Source organism: Mobula birostris, chromosome 21 (genome assembly GCF_030028105.1).
Source record: "Mobula birostris isolate sMobBir1 chromosome 21, sMobBir1.hap1, whole genome shotgun sequence".
Taxonomy (NCBI): Eukaryota; Metazoa; Chordata; class Chondrichthyes; order Myliobatiformes; family Myliobatidae; genus Mobula; species Mobula birostris.
The window spans coordinates 22176104-22190552 of NC_092390.1; the positions used below are offsets into that span (position 1 = coordinate 22176104).

Here is a 14449-nt window from a genome sequence, read left to right on the forward strand (position 1 = left end):
TGGTGCAACTGTGGAACAAGCTGCCAGTGGAACTGGTGAATGCACGGTTGATTGCAACATTTAAGTTTGGATAAGTGCATGAATCGGAGGGGTACGGTCCAGCTGTGAATCAATGGGACGAGGCAGAATAACAGTTTAGCACAGACTAGATGGGCCAAAGATGTTTCTGTGCTTATAGTGCTCTATGACTCCATGAGAAAGAGAGGTGGGAGGAGAGAGAGCAGCGCGCTATGCGTGCGCAGCCCTCCGGTGAAAAATGATATCGTATCTGTTAAATAAGGGCCGTGGACAATGCGGATTTGATGGAGACAGACGTGAAAGCACAGAGGAACATCTGGAAAAATTTCTGAAATGCTCGTTCGCTGCTGTCATTACTGCGCGGTCGGGAATCTTTTGGAGGGAAGGCCTCAAAATCCCTGGCTTTGCCTGCTGTTGGCCACCGAGATGAAGGTCGAATCGTTCAGATAGAGATGGCACTCAGTACTCGGTGTCGGAGAGCTGATCAGAGCTCGAAGTTTTTGGATGACTCAGTCGGACCGTGGTCGGGTATGGCAGGGAGGCTTTTTCTTCCTTCTCCCGTCTGCATGAGATATGGGACATTTGAGAGACTTTGAATTTTTACTGTGCTCATGGACTTCTTCATCAAGTTATGGTATTGTTGCACTGTTGTAACTACATGTTATAATTATGTGGTTTTGTTAGTTTTTTTCAGTCTTGGTCTGTCCTGTGTTTTGTGATATCACACCAGAGGAAATATTGTATCATTTCTTAATGCATGCATTACTAAATGACAATAAAAGAGGACTGCGTGTCTTCATAATCTAAATCCAAAAAGTAAACAGCAGAGATTTCTGTGTGGAATTCAACTAAAATATTTGGACTGAAGTCTTGAGTCAACTCTGAGATCCTCCAGAGTCAATGTTACTGATCCCATTATATCAAATACAATCCTGTGAAGATATGATGATAGATTTAAATTTGGACATTGGTGAGATCCTATCTGGGGTATTATGTGCAGTATTAGTACTCGGGAAATTCGGGATTAATAAATTACATCTATCTATCTATCTACCTATTAGGCTCATTCCCTAAATTACATTATTGCATTGTAAACACTTCAGACAAGGTTTACTTGACTAATATTGGTTTGGATGGGTTATCATAATTTGACACCCCTCCCAATCAGAGTATTAGTGAAGAAAACACTGGAATTTAAAACAGTGAGAAAGGACTTCATTGAAACATGTAAATTCCTGAGGTATCTTGACAGGGTGGATGTGGAGATGAAGTTTATTTTTTATGGAAAAATTCAGGATTAGGCTTACCATTTAAAAATACGGGGTTACCTACTTAAATCAGAGATGTTGTAAAACTTCTCAGAAAGCTATACATCCTTGGAACTCTTAAAGGGTGGTGGAAGAAGAGTTTGCACATATTTTAAGGCAGTGATAGATGGTTTGTTGATAGGCAAGGAGATAAAAGATTAACCACAGGTAAACTAGAATGTGCAGAGGGCATTACAGTCCGATCAGTCATGGCCTTATCAATAGGCAGAGCAGGCTGAAAGCAGATCAGCCTTCTCCTGCTGCTAAATTGTATACTTGCTGTGATTGCTTTATCTTTAAAAAACTACTGCTACTGCATGTCTGAGTTGTTTATTAAGAAGACTCTGTTGAGGGCAATTATGCTCATTTGTTTTCTATGACTGTCCCTCAAATTCTAGGGATCCCAAATAATCTGTCCCTCTTATATAGAAAGAGCATAGGCAAGCTGATGGATTGGATTTAGGACAGATATTAATTGCTGATATTTCTACTTTTAATTTTGCTTTGTATCTTACAGTTTCTCACAAAACTGTGTGGCAACTTTCACACGAGTTATTTTCTTAAGAAACGTAAGCAGTGAAAAAGCACTGAGTTTCCTCTACAAAACAAAATACAATTGCTTGTGTAAATAAGATGATTCCAACATTCCAAAGTCATTGTAACTTCACAAGACTTTATTAATAACCAGAATATAGTAGATTCTGGTTAATTGGGCAATTGATTAATTAGGGCTGCCACTCATTTGGGGTAACTCTTAGAGAACAAAGATTGATCTAGAAATTGGGAAGGACACTGTTGCTGAATAGCTTCTAACTCATGTCAGTCACGTGTACTTGTGTGGCCATTACGACACCACACTGTACTTCAATTAAGTTTTTAAATAGCGTCAGTTGTGTGTGCTTGTGTTGTTATCCATCTGGGTCAACTGGATGAATCCACTATGTGTATACATGTACACTTACATTTACATTTGTACATTTACAAATGTACATATACATTTACATATGGCACACTCTCAGTAGGGCTCATATACAACCTTGGCACACTAGCTAGCTCTACTAACAGCCATATGACTCAGCGGTGAGAATGCAAACTGATTAAATTTGATATCGGCACGATTTTTTCCCAGGGCTAAAATGGCTAAGACAAGAAGGCACAGTTTTAAGGTACTCGGAAGTAGGAACAGAGGAGATGGCAAGGGTAAAAATAAACACAAGTACATCAAAGTAAACAACACGTACAATGTCTCAAGTAAAAACATTATATAAAGATTGAAAAAAATTTGGGATGGAAAAAAAACCCTACTAAGCAAGAAAAGTGGGAAAAAAGAAAAACCCCATTAGGTGTTCAACCCCAGAGCCATGCGTCATACATAAAGCTTCTAAAGATAAACATCAAACCGCCAGCCAAAAAAAAGTACCAAAAAATTTACAATTAGATCGTGCAGAATCCATCAATTAACTCAAATGATAATAATGAGCAAATGAACCCCATCTTTTCTCAAAATCAAACACAGGTTCAAAGGTTCAACTTCTAATTTTCTCCAAACTAAGACATAGCATCACTTGAGAGAACCATTGTGACAAAGTGGGAGCCGCTGTATCCTTCCACTTCAACAAAATGGCCCTCCTAGCTATCAATGTAACAAATGCAATAACATGTTGGTCAGACACAGAGATACCATGGATATTTTGAGGAATTATTCCAAAAAGCACAGTTAATTTGTTAGGTTGTAAATTAATTTTAAGTGCTTTAGAAATTGTCGAAAAAACTGACTTCCAGAACTGTTCCAGTATAGAGCAAGACCAAAACATGTGTGTCAGTGTAGCTGTCTCAGTTTTACATCTATCACAATAACTATCAACAATAGGGAATATTTTAGACAATCTCTCCTTCGTCAAATGGTAACAATGTACATTTTAAATTGCATCAGTGAATGACTAGCACAGATCGAAGAAGAGTTAACCAGCTTCAGAATCAGCATCCAATCTTCTGTCGTAAAAGTCAAATTGAGTTCCTTTTCCCAATCTTGTTTACTCTTAAATAAAGAACTCTTATCCCATTGTAGTAGTGAATTATAAATTCTTCCAATGGAACCCTTCATTGAAGGGTTCATACTCATAATAATATCTAACAGGTCAGCATCCAATATGTAAGGAAAATTACTTAAATATTTTTGGAAGAAATGTCTAAGTTGGAGATATTGTAAAAAGTGTGAGTATGAAAGAGAATATTTATCAATTAATGGTTCAAAGGACATCAGTCTATCTTCTTTAAATAAATCCAAAAAATTAATACCTTTATTTTCCCAAAGTAAAAAAAACTGGATCACTCAAAGAAGGCTTAAAGAAGTAGTTTTGATAAATTAAACTACAAATTTTGGAGGGATTATAAAAAGTTAATGTTTTGGTCTGATAACGGCAGAGGAGACACGACACGAGAGAACTGCGGAAGCTACCCAAGAAACCACTGGTGGAGTTTAAGACCACCATGAGGGTGAATGTGACGGACCAATTAATTTCCACCCGTGATTACCAGTGCGGGTAAGAGCTTGCCCGTGGGGGTCTGTTGGTGGTGAACCCGTGCCGTGGGTTAGTAGACCGTTCCCTAGAAGGGGCTCTGTCCATCTGTGTCTGTGTAGGGGTCACACGAAGTGACTCTGAAGACTTCGGAAGCAAGAACAACTAAAGCTGCCAACTTGAACATCAACTCAGTTAACTCTCTCTCCCTCCATCAATTCAACTCGACGCAACACAAAGCGAACTGAACTGCTTAAACTTACTTGACACCGTAAGACTGATATCTACCTCCTGGACTATTATTTTGTATCCACACACACATTTACTGATATATATATATATATCCGTGTGTGTATATACATATACATATGTATATAATAGTTTATAACCTGTATCGTATTATTTGGTTTAACAATATTAATTAGTAAGAGTAATAAATAGTCTTAATTTATAGTAAACCAGACTCCAGGTGTGTTCCATTTCTGCTGGTCTTTTTCAACCCGTCACGGGGTTCGTGACAAAATTGGGGCCTGCATCTGGGATCTGAACAACTTCGGTTGGAGCCAATTTTCGAAATCGTGTGGGGGTTTGTCTTGATTGGGGAAATCCCTTATAATTAATCTGTGTGTGGAAAACAGCAGAAATGGAGGCTAGGGTATTTATAGAGAACCCTACTCCTCTGTTTTTGAGGAGTGCCAGAAAGGAGGTTCTATGTGACATTGCTAAGAAATGGAAACTTTCTGGAATACAGAAGGGTATGACGAAGGCAGGAATTCGGAGGAAAGTAGCTGAATATTGTGTTGGGAAACAGCTATTTGAGGAGGAGTCGCTACAGGAGTTTCCGATAGGTGATGAGGAGACCCCATTACGACTAGAACAATTAAGAATGCAGAGACTAAAGTTTGAGGCTGTAGACGCAGAAAAACAAAGGGAGTTTGAGAGGGAGGTGCGGCGTGAAGAGGGTCAAGTGTCAGGCCGTGGTGGCGAGAGGGGTGTATCAATTAATGTCACTCAGGAAATTAAGTTGGTACCTCCGTTTACTGAAGAAGACATTGATAGGTACTTCCTACATTTTGAGAAAGTAGCTCAGAACAGGAAGTGGCCGAGGGAGGACTGGGCAGTATTGCTGCAAAGTGTGTTAAAAGGGAAGGCGCAGCAAGCATATTCTGCCTTATCTGTGACCAAGTCGACTAATTATGATAACTGTGAAGGAGGCTGTGCTTAAGGTCTATGAAATGGTGCCAGAAGCGTACTAACAGAAGTTTCGGGGTTTGAGGAAGTCTGGAAACCAGACATATAAAGAGTTTGCCTGTGAAAAGGAGAGGTACTTTGACTGGTGGTGTGCCTCAAAAGAGGTAGACGTGGACTACAACAAACTGAGACAGCTGATGCTGACTGAGGAATTTAAAGAGTGTGTCCCTAGTGAGATATGGACATACGTAGAAGAGAAAGAGGTTGAGGCTCTTTCTGCGGCCGCTAGGTTAGTGGATAAGTTTGCCCTGACTCACAAGATTAAGTTTTTCCCCAGCAAAGGTTATCAGAAGAGTTACTGGGATAATCCGCCAAGTAAAACAGAAAACAAGCCAGGGGCCAGTGACAGAGGTAAAGAGGAGGGGAAACCGACCAAAAATAAGTTTTCCAGTTTTACCTGTTACTACTGCAGAAAGCCTGGCCATGTGGCGTCTAACTGTCGTATTCGGAAGAAAGAAATGGGAAAGGAGAAGGAGAAAACTCCCGACGCCTGTGCATCAGCGGCTGAGACCACACAAAGGAAGGTGGGGTCTGGCTGAGTTCAGGAAGGGATTGAGTGGTTTATTATCAAAGGTTTTGTGTCTGTGAAGGAGGGGTCACCCCTAGTTCCAGTGAGAATCTGATGCGATACTGGAGCCTTTCAGTCACTGATATTAAGTGATGTCTTAGAATCTGGTGACGAGACAAAAACGGACCAAGTGAATATTCTGGAAGGTATTGGCAAGGGAACAGAGGTCGTGCCTTTGCACAAAATAATTTTGAAATGTGACTTAGTGTCTGGACCAGTTGAGATAGGGATACGACCTAAATTACCGACAGCTAACATGGACGTCTTGTTGGGAAATGACCTGGCAGGAAAAGATAAACACCCAGGGTTACAGCTAACAAGCCGGCCTGCTGTTATTGAGACAAGCGCAGACAGTGAACTTTATCCCGCATGCACGGTCACAAGAAGTATGACAAGGAAGGCTGCAGAAGTGAAGCGATCTGGACGGGAGAGGTCAAGTGCCTGCGATAACAAATATAGGGGTACAGATCCTACTGACTTATCTGAAACTTTTCTACCATCTGTGTTCAACCAGGACCCAGGTAGTGAGGCAGATAAGAGGGGTTTGTCATTGTCCAGGCGGAAGCTTGTGGAAGAGCAGGATAGGGATCCTGAGATTGCAGTTTTAAAAGAGACAGATCTTTCTGAGGATGAAATTCAGAGCCAGTCAATGGGTTACTATCTGAAGGACGGGGTATTAATGAGGAAGTGGAGGCCACCAACAGTACCTGCCAATGAGGATTGGGCCGTGGTGCACCAGGTGGTGGTTCCAAAGGGTTACCGTACAGAAATTTTAAAGATGGCTCATACAATGCCTTTAGGGGAACATCTTGGAGTTAGAAAGACAGGGCACAAGATTATGAAAGAATTTCATTGGCCGGGTATAAGAAAGGATGTGGCAGTTTTTCGTAAAACTTGTCACACATGTCAAGTGGTAGGGAAACCGAATCAGACTATCCCATAAGCCCCACTTCGCCCCACACCAGCTTTTGGCAATCCTTCTCCAGGGTCATTGTGGATTGTGTTGGCCCAATGCCAAAGACTACGAGTGGCCACCAATACCTGTTAACCATTATGTGCGCTGCCTCTAGGTTCCCAGAAGAAATACCCCTCAGGAACCTAAAGGCTAAAACAGTGGTGAAGGCACTTAGTAAGTTGTTCACGTTCGTGGGTCTGCCCAAGGAGATACAATCGGATCAGGGCAGTAATTTAACAGCCGGTGTATTCCAACAGATAGTTACGGAACTGGGAGCGAAACAAATTTTGTCCACGGCATACCATCCCCAATCCCAGGGAGTGATAGAGAGGTTTCACTCTACCCTCAAAACCATGATTAAAACGTGCTGTATGGAAAACGAAAAACATTGCGATGAGAGTATACCTTTACTCCTATTTGCTATAAGAGATTCGATCCAGGAATCATTGGGGTTCAGTCCGTTTGAGCTCATGTTCGGTCACAGGCCTCGAGGACCTTTGACCTTACTGGGAGAGCAATGGTCTGATAAGGAAGTGCGAGTTGGTGTATTGGATTATGTCTTAGAGTTTCGAGACAGGTTGAACAGGGCTTGTGACCTTGCGAAATACAATCTCCAAGACTCCCAGGTTGATATGAAGTGCTGGTATGACAGACAGGCGAGGGAGTGAAGCTATGAGGTTGGAGATAAGGTCTTGGTTTTGTTTCCCTTGGAGAATAACCCTCTCCAGGCTCAATTTAGTGGACCTTATGAAATAATGAGGAAAACTGATGAGCTGAACTATGTATCAGGACACCTGGTAGAAGGAAGGCCACTCAATTAGTGCATGTGAACCTAATCAAACCTTATTTTGATTCTAAATCCGCATCAGTTGGGGTCATGACCAAACAAGACCCAGCTGCAAAGACTAGCCCAGAGATAACGGGGGAGTGTAATGAGCAGTGTCTGGTTTCAGCTCGACTCAAGAATGCTAGCGTTTTGGAGAACATAAGATAGCAAAATTAACCACCTGGAACCGAAACAACAGCAACAGATAAAGGAGCTAATTGGCAAACATTCCGATCTATTCCTAGATACACCGAGGCGGTGTAGTATAGCTACCCATTATATCATTGTGGGGCAGGCTGATCCAGTGAAACAGCACCCCTACAGAATGAATTTAGAATGTAGTAAAGTAGTGGAACAGGAAATCGAATATATGTTGGCCAATGATATAATCAGGCCATCCACCTCTGTGTGGGCTTCCCTGTGCGTGATAGTTCCCAAGCCTGATGGTACAATGAGATTTTGCACAGATTATAGAAAGGTCAACACAATAACTAAAACAGATGCTTACCCTATTCCCAGAATAGATGACTGCATCGATAGGGTGGGAAAGACTAAGTACCTAACAAAAATTGACCTGCTAAAAGGGTACTGGTGTGTTCCCTTAACCGATAGGGTTCAAGAGATAACGGCATTCGTCACCCCCTCGGGGTTGTACGAGTATAATGTGATGCGTTTCGGGATGAACCATGCCACTGGGACATTCCAACGTACGATAAACTCTGTGATTCAAGGCTTGAGGAATACTGGGGCATACATTGACGATTTAGTAGTATGGAACGACACGTGGGAGGAACACATTGTAACAGTAGAGAAATTATTTGGTCGGCTCTCTAAAGCTAATCTGACAGTGAACCTTGCCAAGAGTGAGTTTGGTCACACCAGGGACACATATCTTGGTTACGTAGTGGGCCAGGGTCAACTGGCTCCTGTGAAAGGGAAAGTTCAGGCTATCGCTGATGTACCCATTCCAACGGGTAAGAGAGCATTGAGAAGGTTTTTAGGTATGGTGGGGTATTATTGAAAAATCTGCAAGAACTTTGCAGATATTGCCCTTCCACTGACAAGACTGTTGAGAAAGAGCGATTTGTGTGGGATGAGCGTTGCCAAGAGGCGTTCGAATGGTTAAAGGGTATCCTGTGTCACCATCCAGTGCTAAAGGCACTGGAATTCACTAAGCTATTCTCCCTAGTGACGGACGCTAGCGATGAAGCTGCAGGGGTGGCGCTATTACAGAGAGGAGATGATGGTATTGAACATCCAGTGACATACTTTTCCAAAAAGTTTAATGTGCACCAGAAAAATTACTCGACAATAGAAAAGGAATTGCTGTCCCTCATTTTTACATTACAACATTTTGAGGTTTACGTAGGTCTCGCACAAAAGCCGTTAGTGGTGTACACTGACCACAACCCGTTGGTGTTTTTAAATAAGATTAAAGATTGAAATCGGCGTTTATTAAACTGGAGCCTGTGTTTACAGCAGTTTGATATCCAGATAAGACACTTAAGGGGTACAGACAATGTCATTGCGGATTGCCTATCCCACTGTTAAAAATGCTGACGAACTGTGTAAATGCTTAATGTACACTCTGTGAAGTAGAATGTAGTGCTTGGTGTGTAGAATCTGTGAGTGCGCAAAATTTTGCTCGAAGATCAAAATTTTCCCAAAGGGGGAAGGTGGCACCCAGGTGAGAAACTGCTAGAAAGTTCAGCAGTCTAATGAACTGAGACGGGGCAAGCTGAGACACGAACTGGGAAGTCACCATGGTAACAGCTCAGAGCGGTTGAGCTAACGGACGTTGAAATTTTGGAGGAATTACAAAAAGTTGATCCTTCTGTCTGTTAACGGCAGAGGAGACACGACACGAGAGAACTGAGGAAGCTACCCGAGAAACCACTGGTGGAGTTTAAGACCACCACGAGGGTGGAGGCGACAGACTGATTAATTTCCACCCGTGATTATCACTGCAGGAAGAGCTTGCCTGTTGGGGTCTGCTGGTGGTGAACCCATGCCGTGGGTTAGTAGACCGTTCCCTAGAAGGGGCTCTGTCCATCTGTGTCTGTGTGGGAGTCTGAAGACTTTGGAAGCAAGAACAACTAAAGCTGCCAACTTGAACATCAACTCAATTAACTATCTCTCTCTTCATCAATTCAACTCCACACAACACAAAGTGAACTTAACTGCTTAAACTTACCTGACACCGTAAGGCTGATATCTACCTCCTGGACTATTATTTTTGTATCCACACACACATTTACAGATATATATATGTATATAATAGTTTATAACCTGTATTGTATTATTCGGTTTAATGACATTAATTTGTAGTAGTAATAAATATAGTCTTAATTTATAGTAAACCAGACTCCAGGTGCGTTCCATTTCTGTTGGTCCTTTTCAACCTGTCACGGGGTTCGTGACAATTCTACTTTACACATGCGCAGAGCACATACCAATAAGCGATGATCAAAAATGGCACCGATGAAAAATACAACCACATAAAAAACACACATGCTCCGGAACCACCCACTGGGAAAAAATTCCTAACTCTAACCCCTCCCCCTCCCAAAAGCCCGAAAAAGGCAAGCAGACTAGATAGAATACAAAGCCAGGGACTGCTCTGTCTGTTCAGGAGAAACATTTTTAAAAGGATTATCTCTCCCTCCCCCCAGTTAAAAAAACCCAACTGACCTTGTAAAAGGAACGATAAAGTCTCAGCAAAGGGAAGTGTTTACTTTCCAGCATTATAATGTTATCTCTTAAAGTGAAAAACCAGCTCCATTGTTTAGGTTTAACATTATGTCTCTAAAAAAACCTTAAAATTCAATTATAAGGCATTATAATAAAGCAGGAAAAAAATTAATAGCATGTTAAACCATATTAAATTTCCAAAAATACCAATTAATAATAACATGAGCAATTAAACCCTCCCGTAAATATATTAAAAAAGCCCCATTAGTAGGAAAAACTACTAATTAAGAAAGAAACAAAATAATATGCAATAATGAACAACTCTCCTTATCTTCTCTCTCAATAAAATATCTAAGTAACCTTCATAAATCTTCTTTCTGAAATGCCAGGAATATACAAATAACTAATTTCAAACAATTCATTTGGTAACAGCGGCAGGTATAATTTGAATGAACTCCAATGCAGCTTTTGGATCAAAAAATGTACGAGGAGGAGAGTTAGAAGGAAAAACTTTAATTCCTATCGGGTAACGCAAAGAAGGAAGCAGTTTCTTATCACATGCCTGTTTCATTACCAGAGCAAATCTTGATCTTTGTTCCATTACCTCCCTCGGATAATCATCATAAAAACGGAGCTCGGATTCCATAAATCTAAAAACTCTCTGTTTTTTTGCCTGTCGTATTATTTGATCTTTAATTTTAAAATGATGAAAACAGACCAAAACAGACCTTGGTCTATTTGGATCTTTAAATTTCGACGTAAAAGCTCTGTATGCTCTTTCCATAGTAGGCGGCTTTGATAATATAGTAGGAAATAAAGTATGAAAAAGCTTACCAAAGTAAGCAATTAAATCTCCATCTTCAACTCCTTCTTGGAGTCCAACAATTCGTATATTTCTCCAGCGAGATCTAGTTTCCAGGTCTATAATCTTATTTTGATATCTTTCTAAACGAGTTATAGCTTCAGACAATTTTTGCTTAGTTATCTTTAATTCCTCTTCGTGTGTAACAACTTGAGTTTCCAAGTCTTTAAGTTTTCCCAGAAATGACTTCATTTCATTACTATTCTTTTCCAGTTGATTTTTAATTGATCCATTCTGATCTTTATTGAATTCAGTGTCTGGACCATATCTTCAGCCCTTGGTGGCATTTCATTTGATCTTTCCTTTGGCATCTTCCCTTTCCCATTACCTTTATCACTAGGTTCAGATAAGTTCTTCCCACTCCTCGTAGACATAGACATATTTTTCCCCCTCAAGAATCAGCAATTCCAAATTTTAAATTCGAAGTTTAAACTGGGGGAGAGAAACAAAACTAAGAGCAGCACAATATTGCAGTAACTCCATTAACAGACAGGCGCAGTCGGGGTAAGTTTTTCTACACAGAGAGTGGTGAGTGCATGGGATGGGCTGCTGGCGACGGTGGTGGAGGCGGATACTATAGGGTCTTTTAAGAGACTCCTGGAGCTTAGAAAAATAGAGAGCTATGGGTAACACCGGGTAATTGCTAAAGTAAGTACATGTTCAGCACAGCATTGTGCTGTAGGTTTTCTATGTTTCTATGATTTGGGGTTCAACCAAACAGGAACGTCCTGATATTCTCACTTGAGCGAATGCTGTGTAAATACTGCCCATACATACTTATCGGACAGCAAAAAATAAAAGATCGTACACTGCATAAAATTATAAAGAAACTATATGCTTTAAGTATCTGCACTGATTTTGTTCATTTACAGTGAATGAAAAGAACATGGCAACATGTTGGTTGTCCGTTGTATTTGACAATGACAGCGAAACCTGTGTGGTAGAGTTTTAAAGTGGAAAAGCTGTTGCATTGGGACAGTTTCAGTCTCTTGACCTCAGAACTCCGGGTCTAGTGGTGTGAGTAATCATCACAAACTGCGGTCCTCCTTGGTTACAGTGGATGTCCATAACTTCTTCTGTGCCTTATCATGCCCTTTGCTCTACATGGAACATTACAGAACTATCTTCTTGGCCATTGGATTTCACTGTTGATCTCATCTGCTCAGTCCACCTGAGCTGACTTCACATGCTAGGACAGGCATCTTGTTATTTCACTGGGTTATGAAGTCCGCCGCTGCACTTCACCTGGTTTGGCCTGCCTGTTGAAATGGTGTACTATGGTGCGGCTGCTGTGGCATCCTAACAGCTATTTGGAGTGACAGGTAAGAGCTGAGTATCCGGTGGAGACCAACAATAAGTGAGCTGCACTAGAATGGACACGACAAGTCCCTTCACCAGAGGTGCTGCCCCTCCTTAGATACTCCATACATGGCAGTGTACACTGGATAAATTCATCCATCGATAACTATTAGGAAGTAATACACAGTTTTATAGTACAGGTCGACCTTCACTAATCCAACTACCTGTAATCGGTTCCTTCGATAATCAGGCACTGATTATGCTTAATGTGATCCTTCCGTAATTTGGCATTTTCACTAATCCAGCACTCCGCAGGTCCCAATGGTGCCGGATTAGTGAAGGTCGACCTGTGCTATAGTTGCATATTTTCACGGGCAATTTGTTCTGTACTTCATTTAAATACATAATTTATTACTTAGTAGTTTGCCTCTTTTACATGCTTTTAATTATTTCTATGAAACTTTAGCTAATTGATGCAGCCTCTTAATTGGGTGAAAATGGACTGACCTCAATATGTCCCAATTAACTGGAATCCAATACCATATAACCATATAACAATTACAGCACGGAAACAGGCCATATCGGCCCTTCTAGTCCGTGCCAAACTCCTACTCTCACCTAATCCCACTGACCTGTACTCGGTCCATTACCCTTCATTCCCTTCCTGACCATATATCTATCATATTAATCAAGATTATAAAGCAAATAAAGGTTTCAAGGACAATTTGTAATTAATTTCACAAGCAAATGGCAAATGTACTATTCAACATTACCCTATTGCATAGATTCACATTGTCAGAGTAACTCATTGGTCGCCATTCTGAAATACTCGTGTTTTCTAACAACATCTTCGTAACCTATTTCTACTCATCTCTCAGGAAGCACACTAAATTTACACAACATATATCAAACCTGAAGTGTTCTGCTTTTGAAGGACAGTATCAGCTGTGTTTCTCTAATAACCATATTGTGTAATTAACGATACTCAGAATTCCACCAGCCTCAGTAATTAAAACAATGGAAGTCATGTAAGTGAGCTTCAGTTAAATCTCTAATAGCAAAGGCATTTTCATTGGACTCAACACAACCAAATATTACTCTACTACAATCAGAAAATGTGATTAATAACACTTAGTTTATGTACGATCAATTTTCATAATTTAAACTACTCTCTAGGAATGAGCACTTAAGTCAAAACACTATTCAATGGTTAAGTTTTTGGAAGCAACATATAAAATTAAAACATTATCAATGGCAAACTCTATTTTATTCAGCAAAACATTTTGTAATCTTACATCAGTCATTTAGGTTATCTAGTTAACAATTTAAATTAAATCGGATGTAAAACGGCTGATCTGGCGATAATATGATTATTTAATTTCCCATCAATCTAAGTTCAATGTACACTTGAAAACTGACTGTACCACAGGCACTGAATAACAAAGAACTAACAAAAGTGTCCTTATGTTCTACAAAAAAATGATTAAACACATTTAAAATATACACCATTACACACAGACTTGATTACTGTCGCAGAAGTATTACAAAACCACACCCAGAATTGAATAATTAATTTCATCTTCATCAAAAAAAGTTTCAAATTTGCTTTGGTCTTTCTTTGTTGTTGACCTTTCAATGCGTAAACCTGGCAAACCAGGTGAAAGCTTACCACAAAGAAGATCTATTTGTTGGTTAAACTAACACACTGCTTGCTTTCAATCAGTTTGTTCCTTCCTTTCAGAATGTGCCATTCAGGTTAGCTCTTTTATTGCAACCATGTCAAGTCAGCAGGAAAGCTAATTTTAGGAAGCGTCATCATCAAGCATCCGAGGGCTAATACTAGGTCTTGTAACACAGCACCACTTGGAGCTGCAATGTCTGAAACAACTGTTGCTTATCACATACAAATTGTCTACGAGCATAGAGACCAATGAGCACAGCAAAATAAAGCAGGTGTGAAGTCATAGTTTAAAAACAAGAAATCCTCTCACTTGAACAAGCTTAGATGGCAGCCACATGCCTTCCAAGTTATATGTTTTTTATACTTTTTAATAAAACTGAAAAATTTTAAAATGCTTCCATGAAAAAATTGTAGAATTTGTATGTAAATATGAGGCAAGGATAGTTAGATTCTACTTGCCTTTGAACAGTGT

At 40.3% G+C, this 14449-nt stretch overlaps 1 protein-coding gene across 1 annotated transcript in view; it reads right to left on the bottom strand.

Moving 5' to 3' along the window:
* mypn (myopalladin) overlaps window positions 1–14038 on the bottom strand; it is a 285202-nt gene extending 271164 nt beyond the window's left edge. Inside the window, exon 1 of the mRNA XM_072239158.1 lies at window positions 13966–14038. The gene's annotated coding sequence lies outside the window, so the exon portion shown is untranslated. The remainder of the gene's footprint in view (window positions 1–13965) is intronic.
* Between the last annotated feature and the right edge of the window lie 411 nt (window positions 14039–14449).